Source organism: Thamnophis sirtalis, unplaced genomic scaffold (genome assembly GCF_051295495.1).
Source record: "Thamnophis sirtalis isolate CommonGarterSnake01/CBP01778 unplaced genomic scaffold, rThaSir2_p1.2 scaffold_5, whole genome shotgun sequence".
Classification (NCBI taxonomy): domain Eukaryota; kingdom Metazoa; phylum Chordata; class Lepidosauria; order Squamata; family Natricidae; genus Thamnophis; species Thamnophis sirtalis.
The window spans coordinates 32780355-32806469 of record NW_028261385.1 but is presented as its reverse complement, the minus strand read 5'-3'; the positions used below and the strand labels follow the sequence as shown (position 1 = coordinate 32806469).

Here is a 26115-nt window from a genome sequence, read left to right as displayed (position 1 = left end):
CCAAGGAAAGAGGTTGCCTAAAATACCGATCACATTTATGTGTCGCAATAGTTTTGGGAAAGAAGCATGTGGACTTTAGCTATCTCTAATCTGCTTCTTTGGTACACTGTAAAAATAAAAAGAAAAGATAAAATAGTGGCATTAATCAGAGCATAAACATTATTGAAAAACAGAAAGTTTTATAAGTTAGTGGAATTTATGTACCATAAGGCACAGGAAAATATGAAAAGATCTGAGGGGCTTAAAATAAAAAATATCATATTCTTTGCATTTTGACTTAATTCCTGGGTGGTTATTTACCTCTTTCTTTGTCATTTCAGTTTTTACAGCCTCCCTCTAAGCAGCATCTGAAGACTGAAATCACTATAACAAATGAAAGAAAGTACAAGGAGAATAATGTGCTGAAGATGAAAGGTGAACCTGGCCTGGACCTCAAGCTGTGGCAATGAAGCTGACACCAAACCAAAAGATGTTTTCAGGAATCCTGACAGAGGCTTGATCCAAGGATCCACACCTTTTGGTAAGCCAAAAAATAAATAAAGCCTGATTGCAGCTTAGTGCAATGTATGAATTCTGACAAAAATGTGTCTAGGTGCACGTATAGTATATAGACATGTTTCTTCTTATATCAAGACACAGAAATGTGAATGCAAATTAGGTTTGCTGAAGCCTTTTGAAACCAATGCTTACTCCATAAATACATGACAGAGGAGATCGTAGTGTCCCTAAAGCTGGTAATAAAAAGTAGGTGTTGTCTGTATTGGCTAATCTCCCCTTGGCAGAATACCAGGTGTCCAGGCTGATACTGTATGTTGCTGCAATCCTTGGAATAGCTAGAGGGGAGAAATACACACACACACACACACACACACACACACACACACACACACACCACGTTTCCCCAAAATTAAGACAGGGTCTTATTTTCAGGGAAGTCTCATTATTTTTGAGGTGTAGGAGGCAGCGAGAATGGTCTTTGTTGCAATATTTTCAGGAAGGGGTCATTTTCAGGGAAACAGACTACATACATACATACATACATACATACATACATACATACTACAAATATAGTATGCATGTATATACGTATATACATACATGCTATACACACACACAGACACAGACACAAAGCGTTCTGATTGGGTGTGTGTTTTGTTCTAACTTGTTTGTCTTGGTTTGGTCCAAGTACTTTGTGTATTGTATTAACCAATTTCAACCAATTTGGATGTTATGGTTTATGCTTAACGGGATGTGTGATCTCAACTGTTGTTGCTTATTCAATGAACCATGGTTAAAGTGAATAACACCTTTGTATGAAAGGTGAACCCTTCCTGTACCCTTTATGCAAATTAAATGAAGTTTTCAAACCAGATTCCTGAATTCACCTTATGGGTTATTAAGATAGAACTATAAAAACAGTGATACATGCAGAAACCAAGGTAGGACATTTCTTTCTGCTATAGTTGCTCAAACTTTTAAAAAATGTTGGTGTGCCAGAAAATTGGGATGATTGGGAAGAGAGGACCAGGAAGTTTTCTTCTGAACTTAGAACTCAAACTATCCTGAATGAGAGCTGTTCTGCCCAGGATTCTGTTCTAAAGATTTTGGTTTTTAATTCAAGCTTACCCTAAATTGGGTTTTTGTCATTGTTCCAGAAATAAAGTTTTCACAATTTCTTCCACCATGCTTTTATCTGTTCTAAAAAGGATAGATGACTGTACCATTCTAGAAATTCTAACAGTGGGACAATATAATCCCTGCCATCACATGATCTAGTTTTTTGCATTATGACATCCAAATTATTCCAGATTTCATTGTATTAGCAATTTACTAACAAGTTGTGTTCAAGCCCTAACTGCCTCAGTGCCTTAATTTCAAGGTTGGTCTTGGAACTCTCTGGGGAAATAGAGTTAGAAGTTGCTGCACTTGAGCTGGGAAAACAAGTGGAATGTATTATTTCCCCAACACCTCTGATTAATGGCTAGAATTATCCCAAGAAGTCAGGGGAAGTCCAAGTAAAATAATCAGAGGATCTTATTTAAGAAGCATTAAATAACAAAATTTAGTCAGGACAGTGCATGGAGATTTTGATCTTCATTTATCTCTGTGGGTTAGTTAAATCTTACTCTTATCCTTATTTCTCTGCACAAATAAGGCGTTATGTGTAATACCTGGCTGCAGCCAAGGAGATTTATTTTACTTTTCATTAACTTCTAAGAAACTGAAATTTAGTTTGGAAGAGGAAAACCTTTCCTGGCTCATTAATTATAGCAGACCAGCCCCATCTTGTGTTCTGCTGAGAAACTTGTGTGTATTTTTGTAAAATGGGATTTTTTTTTTAGATCATATAGATTAGATTCCTTTTTTAAAAAAATAAAGTTTGATTTTGTTTATTTTGTGTGACATTGACATATATCCCAAAGGTAAGAGGAAAGGCGTAACACTTCTAGACACACTCCTATAGGCTACAGGGCAAGGAGATCGTTACTACAGGTAATTCTCAACTTATACCCACAATTGGGACGGGGATTTTGGTCACTTAGCAATTAAATGAGTCATCATATGATCAGACCTGATTTTTACAAGCATGTTTATCATGATTGTTAATGAATCCTGTTAGATAGGGTGAATGGATGAGACAGGACTCAGGCTTCAGAGACAAACAACCTCTCTTTATTAGACAACTATTTACAATTCCAGCATTGGCCTGTCTAACAGCAAGCCCTTTTATAGGGAGCTGTCAGACAGCTCAGCCAATCGGTTTTGAGTATTTTCCCGTTGGAATGGAGGACCTTGGTGGAGCCTATTGCTCCAGTCTCAATAGGTAACAAATCCGACTTCTCCAATTGATTTTGCTTGCCAGAAACCAATTGAGAAGCTTACAAATTATGATCACATGACTGCAAGATACTGCAGCCATCATGCATGTAAATCAGTTGCAAAGCACCTGTATTACAACCATGTTACTCCAGAGATGGTACAACGATAATAATTTTGGGGCAGGTCATAAGTCATTTTTTTTCAATGTTATTGAAATTTTGAACTGCCGTTAAACAACAATTGTAAATTGAGGACAGTCTGCATTTTTCCCATTTAATGCTCAATTTCAAACCTTCATTGACAATGCACAACAGGTGTACAATGAGATTGGCTGAGTCTCCCTTAGTGCAGCTCCCCGCCCCCAACATAAATAGATCTCAATAAGGAAGCGAAGGTGAAGTGAAGGAAAGACAATCCCTAACCCAGTAAATCATACTAACAAACACACAATCCTCTATACTAGTGGTGGGTTGCAGGTGGTACGGCCCGGTACGGGTGTAGCGGCACCCTGCAGCACCCTGTACCACTCCAGTACGGTGCTCCAGAGGGACCACCCGCCCACCCGCACTCCTTACCTGTCTTTAAAGTCTTTGGTGCTTTGACACATGGCATGTACAGCGCCTGCGCTACACTCCACCAAGCAGCTGGAACCTTGCGGAGGCATCGCTGGATGGCAAGACACATGTGCACGCTGCGCGCAATGTGGATGACCATTTGGAACGGGATCCGGAACCCACCACTGCTCTATACATATGTGTGTATAACATTACATTATAATACATTGTATCAATATGAACCTGTTGCACGCTGCGCCGGCCCTGCAAGTCTATCATACTACATACTTATGATGTTACATTGAATTCAGGAGTCTGACATCCCATGGATAATACATCAGAATAGCAGTATAAGTTGGAGGACTGCTATCTGTATCACACACCAGTGTTAGTGGAAGGGTGTCAGGTGAGACACTCACCGAGAAATAGGTAGTAGCAACAGTAACTTTGATAGCAAGGCAAAATACCAAGAAGCCACACTTTAGTGGTGGGTTTCAAAAATGTTTACTACCAGTTCTGTGGGGATGGCTTGATGGGCGTGACAGGGGAAGGATACTGCAAAATCCCCATTCCCTCCCGATCAGCTGGGACTCAGGAGGCAGAGAATAGGTGGGGGTGGGGCCAGTCAGAGGTGGTATTTACCGGTTCTCCAAACTACTCAAAATTTCTGCTACCAGTTCTCCAGAACTGGTCAAAGCCTGCTGAATACCAACTCTGTTAAGGTTCAGTTCTTGGACATGGCTCTCACTGACCTATCATTGCTTAGTTAACATTAGATCATTTGCAACAAAGATGTTGATAGAATCATAAAAATAATGATCATAAAAAATTTGAACATCCCAGATGGGTATTGATCTATTAGCAGATATAAATCTATAGAATGAGTCTTTCCTGATTTATTCTCAATAAAATAAAAAGCACTGAAATCTACTACTGTAGAAAGAAGGAAATCCAATGAGATGCATCCTCCTCCTTCTATCTCTCTAACATCTCAAAGGCAAAAATGCCCATAATTTTCAAATGTTTGCCAGTATAAACAACTACTATTTTTAACATTTCTTATATTAAACAAGTTTCTAGTTAAGCTCTGGTAAATCTCATGCTATCTTTAAGAAGAGGCATTCAAAAATATAACTCAAATATAAAAATACCAGACATTCGCTCTGATAATCTTTTTGGTCTTTAAATCTAGACACACAAAATATTTCAAGACATAACTTAAAAAAACAAAATTTCTCCCAAGGAGCTTTCACCAGTAGTATTTAAGGCCAACTTATAAAACAAAAAATGGAATGAATAGATCTTGCTAGAGAAGCTGTCCTTGCAAGTTATATCTAACCAGTGCTGGGATTGTTAAATTACCCACCAACCCCCACTATCAAAGTGGATCCTTGATGCTGCGCTGCAATGGAGAAACAGGCAACGGAGCGGCCGGCATGAAGGAAGGAGAAGGCAACTTTCCCTCCTCCTTCCCTCGTGCTAGCCGCTCCATTGCCCATTTCTCCATTGCAGAACAGGGCCCAGGATCCACTTTGATTGTGGGGGGAAGGGGTTAGTAATTTTCCTGGCCAAACTAACCCCTTAGTCTACCCTACGTTGGGCCAAGCTTCAATCATGCTGCCAACGTAATTCCTCGACCCTCTCACTTTTGCCTGTAGACTTACCAACACTCCATGCACGCAGATCCATGGGTGGAAATTCCTCCCTCCATTTCCCCCCAATTCTTCACCTTCCCACGCAAGCTCTCTGGAGCATCAACTCCTTGTCTCTTTGGTAAATCCCCCTCCTCGTTCTTTGGGAACCTCATCACTTAAAAGGAGCCACGTCCAGAAGATTGAAACAGCCACGAGACCAATGTGCAGACAAGCACCCTCAGAAATAGCCTTTCCCGGGGTGGGAATTTAACAACCGGTTCACCCAGGGTCAGGTTGGCTGTCGCAGGTTGGCTCATCCTGCATGTGCGGCAAAGCTGGAGGTCAGGGATGGGCCATGCCTCCTACAACAGCCAACCATGTCTAACCCTTACAAGCATGCCTGGTAATGAGCCGAGGTGGCGCAGTGGTTAGAGTGCAGTACTGCAGCCACTTCAGCTAACTGTTAGCTGCAGTTCGGCGGTTCAAATCTCACCGGCTCAGGGTTGACTCAGCCTTCCATCCTTCCGAGGTGGGTAAAATGAGGACCCAGACTGCGGGGACAATATGCTGACTCTGTAAACCACTTAGAGAGGGCTGAAAGCCCTATGAAGCGGTATATAAGTCTAACTGCTATTGCTACTGCTATTTCATTGAGATTGTGCATTGTATAATATGCTATTGCTATTAGAAATAAATATCTATCAGCAAAGAATGACCCTAGTCTACAACCTATCTCAAAATCTAATTTAAAATTGAGGTATGTGCTTTTGGAAGTTGAAGTGTTCTATGTCTACATGTGTGTTTCTGTGACCATGAATCTGACCTGAATGGTATTTAATGAAACAGACTTTATAATGATAAAATAAAGGAGACTAACTTAAAAATATATAAATTATTGGCATTAGCAAACTCTAGCTCCTAGCTAATTACAACCTACTAGGAGAAGACTCCAAGAGCAAATTCCAACCTCAGGCCTTTTCTTATACATTCATAAAACGCAGCTCACTGTTTGCTGTTTGGTTTTAAGAAGTTACTCTTCATGGACAGACTGACATAGTTCTATGGCTTCTATGTCTTTTTCTTTTTTCTGTACATACATTGACTTTGTGCCTTTGGCCTGTATACAACCTGCACACCTAGACTGATTCACCCTTGGCAAAACCTTCTAGATGTGTTGGAACGGCTTCTGAGTCACTGTGCCCTATTCTTCAGTGCCATTTGGTTGTCCTGTTTTTGTGGTTACAATTCTTTGATGCTTTATCGTCTGCGCAATCCAATCCAAATAGTAGGGTGCCTTTCTATAGGGTGCCTTCTCCATATTACATTCCTTAACAATAGTTGCCATTAAATCTTACTTCTCATAATTTCACTGTGGTGTAGTTTATTGAAAACAGATTTAACTCCAAAGATAAGACCATATAAAACATTTTAAATGTTCCAATGAGTGCCTTTCCTTTGCCTAAAAGACAGTTGAATCCAGTGGTGGGTTTCAAATTTTTTTAGAACCTCTTCTGTAGGTGTGGCCTGCTTTGTGGGAGTGGCTTGTTGGCCATGTGACTGGGTGGGAGTAGCTTGCCAGCCATGTGACTGAGTGGGAGTAGCTTGGCAGTAATTGACTGGGTGGGAGTGGCCAAATTGTAAAATGTGGTGAAACTCACTTAACAACACTCTTGATTAGCAACCAAAATGTTGGCTCAGAAACTCTGGCATTTGAAGCACGCAAGTCTTAAAGCTGTCCCTGGCACCCCTAACCCTTTAGAAAAAAATACCCCAGGGGTGTTCAAACTTGACAGCTTTAAGACTTGTGGACTTCAACTCCCAGAATTCCTCCTCTCGCTCTTCATCTTGATGATGTGCGGACGGGCGGAAGGAGAGAGCTGGAACCGGTTCTAAACGGCACTGTAGATTTGTGCAACCTCTTCTATAGAAGAAGTTAGAACTGGCAGGAACCCACCCCTGGTTGAATCTTACAGGGCTTCTCCTGGCTAAAGTGATTTTGTCCAAGTAATAGTGGGTTTATGTTGATTCGGTTTAGCAGATTCTCTTTTTCATTAAGGAATTTAGGTGATGTTAAAATGAATTAAAATGGATACTATAAGCAGCCCACTTGCTCTGACACTCTTTATTTCTTTTAGAGTCTTTTCTTGTACAGGTAATCCTCAACCTACAACAGTTCATGTGGTGACTGTTCAAAGTTACAACTTCACTGAAAAAAGTGACCATTTTTTTATACTTATGACCATTGCAGCATCCCCATGGTCCTGTAATCAAAATTTGGATGCTTGTCAACTGGTTCCTATTTATGATGGTTGCAATGTCTTGGAATCATGTGATCCAGAGATGGGTTCCTACGGGTTCGCACCGGTTCGGTGGAACTGGTAGTGGAAATGGCAACTGGGTCTCCAAACCGGTAGGGATGGCATGCTCGCCACACCCTCAAACTGGATCCCCGTCACCGCAACATCTTTTTTTGACCTTTTTAAATGTTCTGCGCATGCACGGACCTTGCGCACATGCACGCCCGCAAAATCACACATGCATCAAACCGGCAGTAATACCAGCAGAAACCCACCCCTGATGCGATCCCATTTTGCCACCTTCTGACAAGCAAAGTCAATGGGGAAGCCAGATTCACTTAACAACCATGTTGCTAATTTAATAACTTTGGCGATTCACTTAACAGATGTGGCAAGGAAAGTCGTAAAATGGGGTAAAATTCACTTAACACATTTCTCACTTAACAACGTAAATTTTGGGCTCAATTGTGGTCATACTTTGAGCACTACCTGTACTGGGTAAACAGAATTGTAAGGACCCCTCTAGTCTAAACAGTTTGTCTTGTCTCCCTTTCCTTTGACAATTGGTTACAAATGATGCAAGTGTTTTCTCCTATTTCTTTGACCTTACGCAGAGATTGTTGACACAGAACTGCAGCTTTTTCTTAAACATTACACATATTATAGTCTTGCAAGCGTTTTACCATAAAATCAATTATCTTCAAGTAAATGTCGAGCATGGAGTGCCATAGCACTCCTATTCTTCTCTTCTTGAACAGCTGGCCAAGGATTGCTGCCAGTGCTTCAGTAGTCATAATAAATACCAGTCAGGTTAATAACTACAGATAGGCCTATGCTGCACTATGAATGTCTCCATCTTCCTTACCATCTAAGCAGTGGTGGGATTAAAAAAAAATGCTACTGGTTCTGTGGGCGAGGCTTGGTGGGCATGGTTTGGTGGATGTGGCAGGGGAAGGATACTGTAAACTCTCCATTCCCACCCCACTCCAACGGAAGGTTACTGCAAAATCCCCATCTCCTCCCAATCAGATATTACCTGACTTCATTCTAAATGAAAAAGCAAAAGCAATTGTGTTTACACACAGAAGAACTTATTTAGCCAGATAATAAGCTCTGTAATATCTTTTTTCCCCCAAATGTGGAGATCAAAATGTAGATAGCAATTCAAGTACAGTCATCCATGAACATAGACGGCAATAAGATTTCCTAGATCATTTTATTTCAATCCTTCTGAATGATTTAAATAGCAGCAGCCTTTCCTTTCCTGATGATTCAAGCAAGGAATTCCACGGGGAACCGTATTTGGCTTGGAGAATGGTTCGAGCCAAGTACCCCTTTGAAGCTGCTTCATGAGGCGATCCCTTCATCCACCCTTGCTTCAGCTGCAGCCCTTCTTCCAGAAAGCTTCTGGCCCTGCTGGGTGTAGCTCCAAGGCAAGGCAAAGCAACTGGCTGAGATGAATCACGTCAAGGCCATTGCACAAAATGCCCCGAGGCAAAGTCAAACTGTTTCACACAAGCCGAATTTCAGGCATGGCATTTGAGTTGACATTTTCACGGAGCTATCATTTTCCACCCTAACTCTAAGATCTCTTCCCTGATTGTTCACTCAGTGCTAATGCTAACGAAAGGCGTATAGAATCAGCAATTTACAGTTAGCTTTTGCAGGATCCTGCCCTTCGCTTGGGCTACAGGCTATAGATTAACTGAAGCGTCATCCCTCTGCATAGCTCTGCCCATTGCTCAAAAGGTTATTTTTGTTAACAGGACATCAGGATTTTCTCAGTTCTTATAAATGATGTTTCCTTTTAAGTTTGCATTCTTTCCATACTCTAAATAGTGCTTTAACGACATCCATTATCCTCTTATGCAATGTTCTCTCCATCCCTTTTACCCTTGGACTAAGTGCTGTGGTCTGAGCTGAATATTTTGGGAGACTATTCATTTTCCTGTTTCCTTTCAGGTCTGCCAATCTTGCCCTGATTTTTATAGATCTCGTGTAGGCATAGCTTTTTGCCTGGACTACAGATATTTTAAATGCATCTTTCAAAAACCAAAATGAAGCAACTCATTGCTCCTAGATTTTAGCTTGGAAAGTTCTGTTCTATTTCCCATGCCTGCTAAATGTCTTGAGTGTTTAACCTAAATTTCCACATACTCAGAGCTGGGGTGGAGGGATGGCTGCAGCTCTTTTTTCCTTGGGAGGTAGAAAGCAGCTGTAGGAGAAACCTCATGACCCCAACTCTACGAAGAAATTAATGGCTGTTTTCAGCCCTTTGATATAGACCAGGTCAGGAAACAGTCTTCTTTATTGAAATAAGGTATAATAACAGAAGGGACATGGTGGCTCAGTGGCTAAGATGCTGCGCTTGTCAATCCGAAAGGTCACAGTTCAGCGGTTCAAATCTCTAGTGCCACATAACGGAGTGAGCTCCCATTACCTGTCCTAGCTTCTGCCAACCTAGCAGTTTGAAACAGGTAAAAATGCAAGCAGAAAAAAATAGAAACCATCTTTAACAGCATTCCGTGTGCCTTTGGCATTTAGTCATGGCGGCCACATGACCACGGAGACGTCGTGGAAAGAGCTGGCTCTTCAGTTTTGAAACAGAGAAGAGCACCACCTCCTAGAGTCAGGAACAACTAGCACATATGTGCGAGGGGAACCTTTATCTTTATAATAACAGAATCTTGAAAGCCTGAGAATTTCTCTTTCCCTGTCTCATACATCGAGTCAAGGCAGTTCAAGCTTGAGTTTCTTCCTCATCCTCGCCTGTCTTTCTAAACCAGGCTGATAGTTTTTAATGGCTGTGAAATCTTTTCTTCATGGCCATCTCTATACTCCTCTATATCCAGAAGCCTATGATTGTAGAGAAAAGTGGCCCAAGAGAAAACACCATCTTGCACTGCCTAGCTGTTAAGGTCTCCATGGACTCCAGGACCAAACCTCTTTCTCATATCAGCCCGACTTAAGAATTTTCTTCTCCATTTGAACCAGTGAAAGAATATGGAAATAAATTACTAGAAGTAGAAAAAAAGATCTTTAAAGACTCAACCTTCATGCCTTGTTCATTGCAAGCTGGTGGACTTCCCACTATTCAATATGATGACTTAATATGAGCCAGCAGTGTTTAGCAGCAGCCAAAAAAACCAATACAATCCTAAATTGCATTAACAGAGGAATACAATCAAGGTCAAGTGAGGTACTAATACTACTCTATAAAGCCTTAGTAAGACCACACCTAGAATACTGCATCCCGTTTTGGTCACCGCACTATAAAAAAGATTTTGAAAGTGCAGAGGAGAACAACCAGGATGATTAAAGGACTGGAGACTAAAACATATGAAGAACAGTTACAGGAACTGGACATGGCTAGTCTAGTGAAGAGAAGGACCATGGGAGACATGATAGCAGTGTTCCAATATTTGAGGGGCTGCCACAGAGAAGAACGGGTCAAGCTATTTTGCAAGTCACCTGAAGGTCAGACAAGGCATAATGGGTGGAAACTGACCAAGGAGAGATTCAACCTAGAAACAAAGAGGAACTTTCTGACAGTGAGAACAATCAACCAATGGAACATCTTGCCTTCGGAAGTTGTGGGGGCTTCATCACTTGAGACTTTCAAGAAGAGATTGGACTCCATTTGTCAGAAATGGTATAGGGTCTTCGGCTTGAGCTGGGAGTTGGACTAGATGACCTATAAGATCGCTTCCAACTCCATTAATCTGTTAATCTGTTAAAACCCCACATTCTTCGGATTGTTTTACATCATGGTGGGGGAGAAGTAATATTCTTTAAGTGTACAGCTACATGAGGACTTTGCACCATTTCAGAAGCTCATAACTTAGCAGAGGCCAAGATTTCTCTCCCACTCCTGTCCTAAGATACTTATTATGGAACCCACTTCCTACTAAGTAACAGCTCCTCATGTACTTGTATTACTTAGCAGGTTCCTTGAATGTAACTGGTCCGAGCTCCCTGTGCATGGTGATTCATTTCCTGGTACATGTTGTATTCAAGTGCAGCAAACACACATGTAACCAAGGAGATAGATGCTGGTGCCGCCGCCTATTTGTTGTGATAGCAAAACTAATATTGATCTCTATCAAGCTGCCTGAAGGCATATTAAGTTGTGCTTATACATCGAAGAGGTTGATAGAGCATAGCTGCTAAAGGATGCCGGAATTGAAAAAGTTACTAGAGCCAGAACAGGATTATCTAATATTTAAAGTATGCCACAAAACAAGCCTAGTCAATTTGAAATGCTAGCTGGTTGTGTAACTGTGGAACTATCTGGAGGGAAAAAAAGTAGGCCATTTCCAAGCTGTTTGGTTTAGTTTGTATTGTGTTTAGATGTTCCCTTATTTCTTAGGAATCATAGTAACAGAGCATTTCCTTCTTTTCTACCATCATTTACTATCTGAATTGGTAAAAAGTAAGGAGAAACTAGTTAATGTCTTCAATCATCATCCTAAGAACTTTATCAGCTATCTTCTGAAGATGTTGCTTTTTTTTCATACAATATTAATATATGTGAGCTTTTATAGTTGGTGGGAATCCTTTTTTTACACCATTAATATGTTTGTCCTGCTTTCTTCAAGAGACTGCAACATACATGCACACACACACACACATACATTTACATACAAATGTATACAAATATAAGTATGCACACAACTTTGCATCAATATACAGTAATGATTCCCAAATGTAAGACAATGATAAAACACTGGAAGCAAAGTGACTTATGATAGCTACAAATTAAGTTATTTAACTACTCTGTTGTGAAATACTAAGCATTTGAGACAATAATCCCAGAGGACCCACTATAGATCTTTATGCTGTGACCTCCACAAACAACAAAACTCTAGGACAAAATTTACAAGCTAAGATCCCAAAGCTACACCATCCCCTTCAAACGTAGTACAACCCACAAAACCCTTCCAAAAATTGCATCAAAATACACCTTTGCACCAGAAAGGAATTACCATTAAAAATATAGAACATTGCTTTATTTTTAATTATGTTTCATGTTCATTTTTGTTCACCCTTTCTTTCAATCTGAAATGAAAAGGACTCCAGTCTGCTACCCAAAAGTCAACTTTTGGTAACCCCCCAAAAATATTTTTAAATATTGCCTCCATGGGTTGAATATTGTAGATAGAACTATTCCAGTACTATCTCTCTGCTTTGTTCAATGAAGCACCGGCATACAATTAAAGCAAATAACACCTAATCACCTGTGTCTAGAAATACAGAAATAAAGGGTAAGGTGAAGACACTTCAGTGGTGATGTTTAGTATAATTTTAGTGTGAAAAATGACTCCCTCCTGAGAACTAGGTCAAACACAATGGAGAAAAAGAGAGATCTGAAACAATGCCTTAAAAGGAAACAAGCTGCAGGATCCTTTAAAAAAATGATCTTGAAAATTGGAGTAGATATACATTTTAGACCATGAGCCAATGTTTGGCATCAGTCAGAGCAGAAGGATTACTGTTTTGTCTCAGAGAATTACCAGATTATACATCAAAAGGTGCATTGACAACCGAAGCAATGACAGATAAAACTTTTAATTTATTCCCCCATATTTGACACAGCAGAAGTAGAGTTGCATGAGAAATAAAAAAAAGAGATTCATTACTGTATATGACAGGTAGGAAATTCTACAGAAACTTTTAGCAAGCCTGCCAAGGAGTTATATGAGTTTAAGTTTATATTGGATCATAGCTCCAAACCCCATATTTCTTATTTAAGAAATTGCTGTTAAGCGTTTTTCTTGTCATGCCACATCCCATTCCCTGAAGACTCATCTTGTAGTTGGCTCAAGCACATCAGCAAGACACAATTTACATTTTCCATACAATTCTTCTGAAATTCTCTTTAGCGTTCTATGCAAGGAGCAGGGGGCTTTCCAAGAAGTGCAGAACCTTGCAAAATCATACAGATACATGCACACGCAAAGTGCTCCCTTTTTGGCATAGTGGTACCGAAAAGATTCACCATCACTAGTCTAAGAGTACAGTAGGATGGAGCTCCGGCAAAGATTGAAGAGAACATGCAAAGTCCATCTTTTGATACTGAGTTGTAGCATCTGCAATAGACAAACTTTATAAGGGTACAGTGGTTGTTCATAGGCTACCAACCCACATATTGAAACCTAACCACGTGGTAGTACAAAGCATGTTGTCAGCCTCTGTTTTGCTGCTTTCTTTTTGGCTGCCATTGAAACGGGGAGGGGGGACATGGTATTTGGGTGAGGGAAGTATTCTGTGCAGGAGTGACTGTAAGAAGGGAGTTTTTCTCACCATCTACTGCGCATGTGGCAGGGAGAGGAGTTCCCGCCAAGGCAAACTGTCCGGCATACCAACCTGATGATGATTTTTGAAGATGTCTCCCACATGACACCTGTGGAGTGTTTGGATTGGACTATGGAATACGGTTACCAAGGGGAGGGGAATGGGTCACATATTGATATCTACGATTACGCACGCTTTTGCCTCAGATCCTGCTTTGCCTAGCTACTATCTACTCATGACCAGTAAAAGTACTCTTAATTCTGCAAAATGGAGTTGAGTGGTTTCTTTCTTGGTTATTGAGCGAAGAAGACCTGACATTAAGCAGGATCTGAGGCAAAAACATGCGTAATCATAGATATCAATATGTGACCGATTGTGAAATGATGTGAACTCTTCGTTTCTTCAGCCTCAAGTCAGTCTTTTGCACAATTCTCCTCCATAATCTGTCTCTCACTCTTTTGTTGGGTCTTCTTATCAAGCAAGGGACGAGCAGGATTCAAAAAGCCAATTGCTACTGATTGGAACTTGCTGTCAGCCAGTTTTGCAGACCAAGCCTAAAAAACCTTGCAAGCTTACCAGAAAGTTACTTGTCCTTAGACAGAAAGAGTTAACAAGTAGAATGTAACAAAAGGAGGGGGGGCAAAGTCCCTGGATCCCCAAGGTGATAAGAACACTCTCATTTTGAGTACAAATAGCAAACTGTGATTGGTCTCAGTGAGGAAAGAAAAGGTTGACCCCTTTGTGTAACTCTGAAGCAAGGACCTTTTTTTTGTTTCTTCTTTCTAAGCTCTTGAATGGCTTGCTTTGCACTCAACTTAACTCATGTACTGGATTTTGTCCAAGTACATTTTGTCTTTTGATAGAGAGCCAGCCTTCACTCAGCTGTGATGCCGTGGTGTTTTTTTTTTCCTTCCTCGCTCTTCTTTTTCCCCAATTCTCTCCCTCCACCCCGGGCCATTGTATCTCTCTATTATTTGTGCCATTTCTTAGTGGCAGCCAAAAGAGGGGCAGGGTAAAGGGAAGCATCTGATAGTGCGGATATGTTTGGCTCTAAAGCTCCCTGCGACCGTCTCCTCTTTGGCAATGCTCTCTGCCATCCCTGCTTAATGAGTTCTGTGTGCCGAAGTGTCCTGAACTGGACCTAGCTATGTCTAAAACCAGCTTAAGGCTGAAAGCATTTGAACTCTCCCCTCTGCCAAATAGCTTCCAGATGTGCAAGATACAGCCTTGCTCTGCACTCTGACTGAGGCTGTGCCAACATACGTCTGCACAATTCTGGTACAGAGAGAGCATGAAAGAGGATATTTTACAGCATCTGTTGCCTTTTCCCGATCTTCGCCATGTATTGCCGTATGTGGGGGTATTTTTCCTTCAGTTTATCCTTCCAATGTTCAAATACTGTGATTTTTTTTAAATAAACACTTTTTTTTCCCCACAGATGCTCCAAAAGTTTCACACCTTGTAGACTTGGCCCAGAAAATACAGGGCATTTCTGCTGCCACCATAGTCTATAATATAAGCTTCATTTTTCCCTGTTAACTCCCATTCATGTGTGATTCATGTGGCTGTAGTTATGAGTAATATACTTTAACATAAGCCATGTTCAGTTTTGGCCGGGGTGGACAACTATGTCAACTTTACAACCTGTGCTCTTCAACTTCCAAAATTAGAAATAGAATTCCCTGGCTCAGGAATTCTGAGAGTTGAAGTCCAGAGATAGTAAAGTTCCTGTAGTTGCATATCCCTGGTCTAGACAGTCACAGAAAAAAGGGATAGGAGCTAAGAAAAAAAGATTCTCCCCAATATTCCAAATATAAACCAATAAAAGGCCCTTTTCAGATTAGACAAAACTGCCGACATTTTTTAAAAAAATATTGTTTTGTGTTCTTCAGAGAAGGACAAGATTTCTCAGTTTGGGAATCTGGGAATTCTAAGAGTGTGTCACGGGAAAAACTCAGTGTGATGGAGTGTTTAATTGTTAGATTAGGATCAAGGAGACCCACATTTAAAAATAACAAGTTAACCCAGTGTTTTTCAACCACTGTGCCGCGGCACACTAGTGTGCCGTGACATAGTGTAAGGTGTGCCGTGGGAAAAACACCCGCCTATAGTCAATATAGGCACAGAGTTAATTTTTTTTAACATTTTCTAATGGTGGTGTGCCTCGTGATTTTTTTCATGAAAAAAGTGTGCCTTTGCACAAAAAAGGTTGAAAAACACTGAGTTAACCTATGAAAGTTGACTGGCATACTTTGGTTAGTTATTCTCTCAGCCCCACCTACTATTTTACCTGATTTGAAGATAAAAGCTGGTTTGAACTCTTGGAGAAAATGCAGGATATAAATATAATATAAGCTAAATAAACATTCTTACTAATTAGACGCCATGGGAGTAATCTACTGATACCAACTTTTAATGGAAAACCAGGTAAATTAACATGTTTATGCAAAGGTTGTACTTGTTATCATTTGTTTAAAAAGTAGACAATTCAGGGATTCTTTATAGACCGAATATTTGGGGTTTATCTAAACTCCAATTTATTATTGCCCACCTTGGTAATCTGTAGTTTTGAAGATCTCACTTCTCATTAGGAATCCTATGAGTTTCCACATTTAACATAAATGTTGTTTACTTTTCAAGCAAATCAGGGGTGGGTTCCTGCCGATTTTACTACCAGTTCGTAATGTGTGCGCAATGCACGTGCACTGTTCAATGTAAATTGTACTACGCACATGCGCAGAACAATTTAAAGTGAACTGCGCATGCACAGTCACTAAAATCCAAAATGGCAGCAGCCCAGTGGCAGCGAGGGAACCAGTTCATGGGCGTGACAGGCCTGGATCGCTGCCAGTTTTGCCTGACTTCTACTACCAGTTCAACCGAATCAGGCCAAACCAGCAGCAACCCAGCTCTGAACCAAATCCACTAAAAATATTTCCAACTGCAAAACATTTTTTAAAAAAACCAATAGTCAGTTTTAAGACTGCACTTTTTAAATATAGAAATCAATCCATTATATATGTTTTAGGTTTGCATCAATACAAATTAAAGGCAGGATGGAGAGATTCCAGTATATTTGCAATGACTTTTTAGTGCACCCACTAATGAATTTACATTTATCCGCCCAGTCTTCTCTCAAGGCTACAGATAATGATTCTAAAAAAGACAATCCATTGAAAAGCAAACTAATTAAATATTTAAATAATCATACCACGGCAATGAAGTAGTACATTATTTATTTCTTTTTAATTTTACTCTCAACACATCTCCATGTAGAATTTCAGATATGTGTAGATGTGCCACAAAAAGGTGTGTCATTCTGTTCTATCAGATTATTTTATATAATATTAATAATGTGCTGTGACCCAAAATTTTGATGGGTATGACCCATAAGAAAACAATAGAGTTGAAAGTTCTTGGTGGTCTAGTCCAACACCAACATCACTCCCATCCTCACATAACCATTTCTACAAGAAAAATTAAACAATGGATTACAGCTACCCAACATTTTTTTTAAGAACATGCCTGGGGATTATGTGGCCTAGAGCTATTGTGGAAAATGTAACCTTAAAGCTGTGGTTTTATTATGAGACAGACTACCCTTTACTTTTTAAATGAAAAGGATATCTCAAATTAAGTGGGACAAGGAGTTCAGTGAGCTCCAACAAAGGTATCAGGCCCATATTAAAGACTCAGCTCCTATTCTCCATTCTTTGAAAGCTTTACCCATGGAGAAGATTAATCACCGGGGGGGGGGGGAGGTTTTAATTCACTTCCCTTTCATTAAAAAGTAACACCTAGTAGCCAGAAAATAATCTTTGGAAGTAAAGTGTACACAGCTCAATGGGAAAATAGATTATAGCAATAGCACTTAAACTTATATAACGCTTCATAGTACGCTTTTTACAACCCTCTCATATTGTCCCCAACAATCTGGGTCCTCATTTTACCCACCTGGGAAGGATGGAAGGATGAGTCAACCTTGACCCGGTGAGATTTGAACTGCCGAACTACAGCTAGCAGTCAATTGAAGTAACCTGCTGTACTGCACTCTAACCACTGCGCCACCTTGGCTCCTCCTTATGAATTGTATCTGGGGGAAACTTTGGAGACTATTTGCAGTAGGAATTATCGCTTGTTTCTTCTGCTTCTATTTACAACATATGTCAGCCTACCAATTTGGGAAAAAGTCCAACCCCTGGAGCATGTTCAGTCTTATGGTATGAATTGGGTAGGCATGAACACTACAGTAGGTAGCAACTACATTACGGCATTCACTTATCTTAAATTGTGTGAATTAGAATTTTTATATAAAATTTAAAGAATAGTTGGGGACAAATTAAATTTACTTTTTAATCTTCCGTCCATGAATGGAAAGTATTTATTTAGTGTTTATTCCAGTCTATGACCAGTGAGTGTATCAAAAAGAAAATAAAGACATGAGACAAACAGTCCTACAAATAAAATATTCATGTCATAATGAAACTGCAGGGTTTGGGGATCCTCTCAGCTATATAAAATAAGTCATTAAGTCACTAAGCCAATGAAAATTGTTGCTTGTTGTCATAAAACAAAGCAAAATAAATGTTATTTTTACCACCAAAGAGCATGTTTGAAGATAGTTATGTAATCAGAAATAAATAAATTTGTCCTTGTTACGTAGAGAGCAAAAGAGGACAATAAACAATTGCTGGGAAGGTAACATCCTAACAAATGTGAAATATACTTTCTTAGCAAGGGAGAGACCTTTGGAAGGTGGCCATGAACATTTTGTGTGGCTGCTTTTTTTTCGGTGAACATCACTCCAATGGTCTGCTGCCTCTCTAGCTTTCTGATCAAAGCAAATCCCGTAGGAGGAGCTTCTTCAATAGATTAGCACGGTATTAATGAACACATGGAACTCTGGAAAGACTGAAGATCAGTATAATATAGAGTATAGAATAGAATAACTGAGTTGGAAGGGACTTTGGAGGTCTTCTAGTCCAACCCCCTGCTTAGGCAGCAAACCCTACACCACTTCAGACAAATGGCTATCCAACATCTTCTTAAAAACTTCCAGTATTGGAGCATTTACAACTTCTGGAGGCAAGTTGTTCCACTGATTAATTGTTCTAACTGTCAGGAAATTTCTCCTCAGTTCTAAGTTGCTTCTCTCCTTGATTAGTTTCCACGCATTGCTTCTTGTTCTACCCTCAGGTGCCTTGGAGAATAGCTTGACTCCCTCTTCTTTGTGGCAGCCCCTGAGATATTGGAGCACTATTATAATGAGTGATACCTATAAGTCCTTCAGCCACCTCAAAATTAAGGATGATACATCATACAAAAAAAAACCCTGCAGAAACTCAAATTAAGGCAGAATCATAGGGGGTGGGGGAAGCATAGGTTTCCTCTTGTTATGCTTTGATGTTGTCATGTAATATTGGCTGGATTTGTTTTTAGCTGTAAGACACCTTTGAATTTTTACCTTTGAGGGCATAAGAATCATTTACAGAAATAAAATATACAAATGTGCATGTCACATTAAAGTAGAGGATTTTAATTTTAACTTCAGAAATGAACTGGCTGTGAACTGATATTAAGCACCTAATATCAAAATCTTTTTGCTACCTCCCAAAACTTTAAATGGAGCTACACTAGGGGAGGAAAAGCAAGTTGTATGAAATATTGGACTAACTCATTTTTTATGCATCAAATCAAACATTGTGCTTCAGGCCAAGTTGCTGGATTAGTGAAAAAGGGGAGAAAAAGAGCTCAAAAGCCTCCAAATCCACATTCTTTCAGCTAACTGTTCTCAGTTTTCAACCCTACCCTTTCCTTAGAGGCTGTTATTCAATATTTTGACTATGGGGCATGGTGACCGATAAGCTCATTTTACCAATTAAATAAAAGCACATTGCTAGCTAGTCGCCAGATGGAATTATTACTGCCTAACATGACCTTCACTGGAACCCAATAGCTGATTTGATACAGCACCCTTCACTGGTCAAATGAAATATGAACTGCAGATGCAATAGGCCTTGGCTTTAGGAAACACAGACTTAACTCTGAATGCAGATGTGAGTTTTGACAATCAAGTGCTAAATTTCACCTCTTTCATTGTCTCAGGGATGAGATTTACCATCTCTTCAGTTCTGGAAAAATTGTGCTCCAGACAACATTTGATTGATAACTAACATGTAATAGTTTCCTGTATGCTTATAAAATGGGAGGAGAAACACCCAAAGTAAGGTGTATCACAGTTGTATCATTTTCCTTGTTTCCCATTTTTCTTCAACACCACTATTTTTTGTCCTACAGCAGGGGTCCTCAAACTTTTTAAGCAGAGGGCCAATTCATGGTCCCTCAGACTGTTGCGGGGGCGGACTGACTGGGTGGACATGGCTAGATGGTCATGTGACTGGGTGGGCAATCTAGCAGTCCAAACAATACACACAAATTATACTTTAATTTGCTATGTTCCTGGAGGTGGAAAGCAGGCTAGTGAAGGGATGTGGTTGCCTTGGGAATCTATGAAGGACCTCTCTCTCCCTCTCCCTCTCTCTCTCTCTCTCTCTCTCTCTCCCTCCCTCCCTCCCTCCCTCCCTTTCTCTCTCCATGTGTGTGTGTGTGTCCCTCCTTCTCTCTCTCCATCTCTCTCTCTCTCTCCCTCCCTCTCTCTCTCTGTCAGGGAGGCCAAAACGGGCCCATTTTTGGCCTCCCGAAACTTCTGCACATCCCGTTTTTTGCATCCCCAGCCTCCAGTACCCCCCCTCTCTCTCCGTGTGTGTGTGTGTGTGTGTGTCCCTTCTTCTCTCTCTCCATCTCTCCCTCCCTCCCTCCCTCTCTCTGTTGGGGAGGCCAAAACAGGCCCATTTTTGCCTCCCAAGGCCTTCAGAAGGTGAAAGGGGGCTGGTGGTGGTTAGGCAGGCTGGTGCGGGTGGGGCCGCCTTGTGGTCCCATGCGGGCCAGATTAACGGCTTCGGCAGGCCATATCCAGTCCACAACCTGTAGTTTGAGGACCCCTTTCTTACAGTATCTAAATTTAAGGTTTCCTTTACAAATGTATGTTATTCCCTTTCAGTATTCAAGATAGGGCTGGCTAGAAGTCTAAAAATGTGTTTCCTCGATGTCATTTAGATCAATCCATAATACTTGCTCTAAATCCAACACTCACTTGTCCAAAAGGCAGGTTGGGGTTCCTCTTTAGCAACTTCTTATGGAACCATGAAGTTGGAATGTGGGTAAAGTCCACTATTTGTAGCAGAACCATTGCAACAGCATCCTTAATCAATCAATCAATCAGAATACAGCTGGAAAGATCCTTGGAGGTCTTCTAGTCTAGCCCCCTGCTCAAGCAGGAGATCCTAACCATTTCAGACAAGTGACTGTCCAGTCTCTTATTTAAAACCTCCAGTGATGAAGCACCCACAACTTCTGATCACAAGTTTTCCACTGGTTAATGACCTCACTGTTAGGAAGTTTCTCCTTAATTCCAGGTTGCTTCTCTCCCTGATTAGTTTCCATCCATTGTTAGATGGATTAGTTTCCATCCAATGCAGTCCAGTGATTTCATTGACAAAACCAAAATCCAAATCCAGGTGAGACAAATCAGATTTTGATTGAAAAACAAGCATAAAACAAGGATAACAAAAACTCATGCCATTCCAGTTTTACCTTTATTGTGTTCCAAAATGTTTCTTCCTTCCTGAACAACAGGGACAAAGAAGGGAAAGAAAAGCTGCATTGAAAAATAAAATAAGCACTGCATGGTTGACCTGGCATCTGAATTAAATCTTTTGGGTATTTGGTTTAGTAGCCTTTTCATTCCATCAAAGGAATCCTTGGAACAAGTAAGCAGAACCTAAAATTAAGAAAGGGCATTGCTGGTAAAGCATTCTTTTCTAGACCTGATTCAAAGCAATCATTTCACTTGAGAAAAAAAATGTTAAAAGTTGTCAATCCCAAGTGCAACTTGAACCCAATTCTAAAAAAAAAAAAGGCAATTATCCAGGAATGAATTAACCTTTGCAAAAGGAAAGCTTAATTTTATTTCCATGGATTCTTTTTCTCCTTTTAGTATAGAGAAGGGCGCTATTTCTCATTCACAAAGCATATTAAAATCAAGGTCTTTGATACTACAGTGACATACGTAAGATTGTCTTTTTACAAAACAGGTAGCACAATAATATTTTTGCAAGGTTGATTCCCACAGGCATTAAAAGCCTAATGAAACAGCCACTATTTCGCCAGCATCTCTGCTGACCTCTGTCTTGAGTGCAAAAAAATCTTTATTTATTTTTGTACCTGAGGGGACACCTAGGAGATAATTGCATATGCAAACAATACTCTCATGCTGTTTCCCCTTCTTGAAAGTTATAAGTAACACAGGATGAAAAAAAAACCCCAAGTTTTATAGGATCTAGCACTCAGGGATGTTGGAGATCAATAAAGAATGACTCATTATCCAGAAGCACAAATGGAATGAATTTCTACACTAAATTCAAGATAGTGAGACCAGATTTTAGGGGAGAAAAATCAGACCACTCGCATACCTTTTGCCTTTCCTTAATTTGTGTCAAGAAAACCCTTCATTCAAGCCCCCACACTCCGTTGTCATAAATATAGAAGAAAAAACATTTCTATAAAGTGTTCAGTAGAAAAGGGACGCCGGTGGTTCAGTAGCTAAGACACTGAACTTGTCGATCAAAAAGATTGGTACTCCAGAATCCCTAGCGCCGCGTAACAGAGTGAGCTCCTGTTACTTGTCCCAGCTTCTGCCAATCCAAGCAGTTCGAAAGCATGTAAAGTGCAAGTAGAGAAATAGGAACCACCTTTGGTGGGAAGGTAACAGCGTTCCGTGCGCCTTTGGCATTTAGTCATGCTGTCCACATGACCACAGAGATGTCTTCGAACAGCGCTGGCTCTTCGGCTTTGAAACGGAGATGAGCACCACCTCCTATAGTCGGGAATGACTAGCACATATGTGCGAGGAGAACTTTGACCTTTACCTTAGAAACCTTCTGGGTCAATCTTTTTAGCTGGTGAGCAGACTTGGAATATTGAAATCCTCTTATGGGCACTTTCATAAAAGGCAGGGTCATGTACAAGTAACCATTTATCAAAAACAAACTGATGTAATTGTTTTTGGCCATCTTTTTAGGACTGTTTCTTATCAAGTCAATTTTCCATTATCTTTGGGTGGTAGGGTGGGGCGAAGAACTAATAAATGTCAGTAACATAGAGAAATCAGAGGCTTCCAGAAAGGGAATAAAACACAGTGAGTCTAAGTTTCTCCCAAACTGTAGTTCCTTCGAGCACCTCAGAACTTGGTCAGTAATTTCAAACCCTGCCCTTATAACATTATAATTTGATTTTCAGCTCACCTGGAGAATAAGAACTATATCCTTCATGAATTCTTGGTGGAGAGTGAGAGAAAACCATAGCAAGTATTGATTCAATGTTGTATTACATTATATGTTATTTATTTATATCCTTCCTTTATTATTTTTATAAATAATCCAAGGTGGAGAACATAGTTAATATTCCTTCCTCCTCCTATTTTCTCTACAGCAACCTTGGGAGGTGAGTTGAGCTGAGAGAGAATGACTAGCCCAAAGTCAACCAGCTGGCTTTCATGCCAAGGCGGCACTAGAACTCACAGACTCCCAGTTTCTACCCTGGTGGAAATGTCACTAAACCAGAGATGGGTTACTACCGGTTCGCACCGGTTCGGTGGAACTGGTAGTGGAAATGGCAACTGAGTCTCCGAACCAGTAGGGACGGCATGCTTGCCACACTCCAAACCCGTTCCCCAATCGCCACGACATTTTTTTTTACTTTTTAAAATATTCTGCGCATGCGCAGACCTATTTATAGGCAACTGTGCATGCGCACAAAATTGTGCATGCACCGAACTGGCAGTAATGCTTGCAGAAACCCACCCCTGCACTAAACAAAACTGACTTTCATTGATGCTATGTTTCTAGAATACTATTAAACCTATATCTGCCTTATTGTAAATACATGCTTGGTTTTTCTCTGTCTTGAGTTCGTAGTTTCCTTGATTCAAGGATTTAAAGTTTCATAGCCATAGAAAATAATATTTTAATTTACAGGACTGGAAAAGTCATTCTTTTAAATTCACTGTCAATTGGATGGTCAGAAATAAAAAGTCCACTAAGATGGGGATCATGAGAGATGGACCCACACTGAGCAGTGAGGCAATATAATAGCATACCATATTAATTATAACAGTGGTGTAGCAGCAAGAGACCATCTCATATAATAATGAAAAATATTTGGAATCACTGGTAATAGTGCTCAAAGAATGCTAGATTCATTCTCATTTTCTCTTAACACCAGCATTAGCTGATAACAAATTATGGGGCCACTACTTTCTCAGCTTTTAAAACAGCTGGATACACCAGGTTATTATAAAGCCATTAAAGAAAGCAAGTACAGCATTTTCTTCTGCAATGTGTTAACCTAGGCCAAAAAGGGTGGACTAAAAATGTCAAAAGACAAATGACTTTACATTGCTGTTTATGGGAGAAAAAATTCCTAGAAATGGAACAAAGAAGAAAAGGATTGCTACCAGTTAACAGCATCAGAATTCCTCTCTGAATATGACACAGTTAGTGAAGTCAGCTTATGAATGAAAGTAAAATCAAGACAAACTGAGCAAATTCCCCATATACTATATGTGGTAGCTCTGGGAAGTTGTTAAAAAAATAGAGATAAATGCCTTGACCTCTTTGAGGAAAGGTTGACTATAAATTTAATAAGAAAATTGTTAATAATAAGGCAATATTCTTTTAGCAAACCTAAATGCTCTTCATATTCCTTATAAGATATAGAAGTTCCACACAAACGAACATAGCAACCTGAAATTGCACAGATAATGAAAACTTCTGTTCTGAGATAGAATTAGCAAATCCAGCTTGAGAAGTATTCAGACCAGAGCAAAAATCTAAGGAAGATAACAGTAAATGTGTTGCATTCACGTTGCAGCAAACAGGCAAGGAGACTTGTCTTAAAGAAATGCTCATTATGTGATGTGATATGCATGCATGCATGAATGAATGAATATTTCAAGCAATTATAAAGACAAAGGATGGCCTCCATGTATTTTACATTTGGGAATTTATAATTTGGATCTTTACATTGTGCAAATGTGATGCTATTGCAATCTTGCACTATTGCAATACTCTGCACAGTTCATTTCTTCTTGCCTTGATTCAGATAAACTCAATGCAGCCAGTCCATACCAGAAGACAGAGTAGCCTCTGCTCCTCATGGCTATATTAATGTGCATTTCTTCAGCCCTTGATTCACCTTAAACTGCATTGCTCAGAAGCCAACTGCTAATCTGTTTCCATAAAGAAGCTGGCAAGTGATGCTCTTCTTCTGACATTATTCATGCAGGAAAAGTTAAGAAAAGAGACTGGTAGAATTTCCCAGCTTCATTTCCCCTCCCGTCAAATACCAGCAGCTTATGGGAAAACAATCCACCAGCCACTGTCCTTAATTAGACTGGGGAAGAGACAAGTTCTGACAGATACCTAGACTTGGAGTTTAGCAATCTGTCAAAACTTGCTGTGCTTCTATATAAGTATTCAAAGATAGCCCCAAATAGCCCAACTTAGTAGATACTAGCTGATAGACAATTTTTGGATAAGGGTTTAGCCCTTTGCTGAAATACTGCTATATAACACTCTTTTGAAGAAGAACTGAACCCATGTTCAAAAGTAGCTTGAAAACAGCTAAAAGCCACACATCTTTTCCTTCTCAGCCAGGCTATTTGGCAAAGAGATATGTGCTTAGATCCGTAATATGCTTATAAATAAATTCCACTGGATTTGGTGGGATTTACTTCTACCTAGATTTCAGGCTGGCACGATCTATTGGGGATTTCAGTAGAATTTTGAGATCCATGATCTGGAGCCAAATAGGTATAAACATGCACTTGGAATTTATCTTAAGAATCAAAACTGAATATCATTGCCAGACGGCACTGTTTCTCACTCTCTGTCTGTGTAGGAGGTTTTTTACTCCACAGCTCACTGGGTGGGGAGGATACAGATTCTTCTGCCTCCGCCAAGGATGCCCTCAGAAGCCCTGTAGAGGGAAGAGAAGGAGCCAAACTTTCAGGTTGAACAGGGGTAAGGAAAAAAATGTAGAACTGGTTGCATAGATTGGGCCATAACCATCACTGTATATGCTGAGAAGTTAGGTACATAGGAATCATTTCTTCAGTTCTGACACCAAAGCTACACAATTTTACCAGCAGACGAGCCAACCACTCCCAAGCAGAGAACTTTCTGGGTAAATTAGGTGAGAAACCCTCAACTCACAGGCCATACAACCCCTTCAGTTTTCTGCATTTTTCTTCTTGCAGTTCCCAATGCTACCTAGATTGTATGTCCTTGACATCTGGTTATAAACTGCCAAGCAACAGTAGTGCAATATGCTGTTTACTTGGGAATAAAAACAAAATAAAATTGGTATGCTTAGAAAATTCAGTTCCTCAACCCTGGC

The 26115-nt window shown here is 40.1% G+C and overlaps 1 long non-coding RNA gene across 1 annotated transcript; it reads left to right on the top strand.

The window, feature by feature from the left end:
- The first annotated feature begins 205 nt into the window (after positions 1–205).
- On the top strand, positions 206–23598 carry LOC148045325 (uncharacterized). The gene is made up of 2 exons (XR_015696561.1): positions 206–520; positions 22957–23598. It is a non-coding gene; the product is annotated as an uncharacterized LOC148045325 (long non-coding RNA).
- The last annotated feature ends 2517 nt before the right edge of the window (positions 23599–26115 follow it).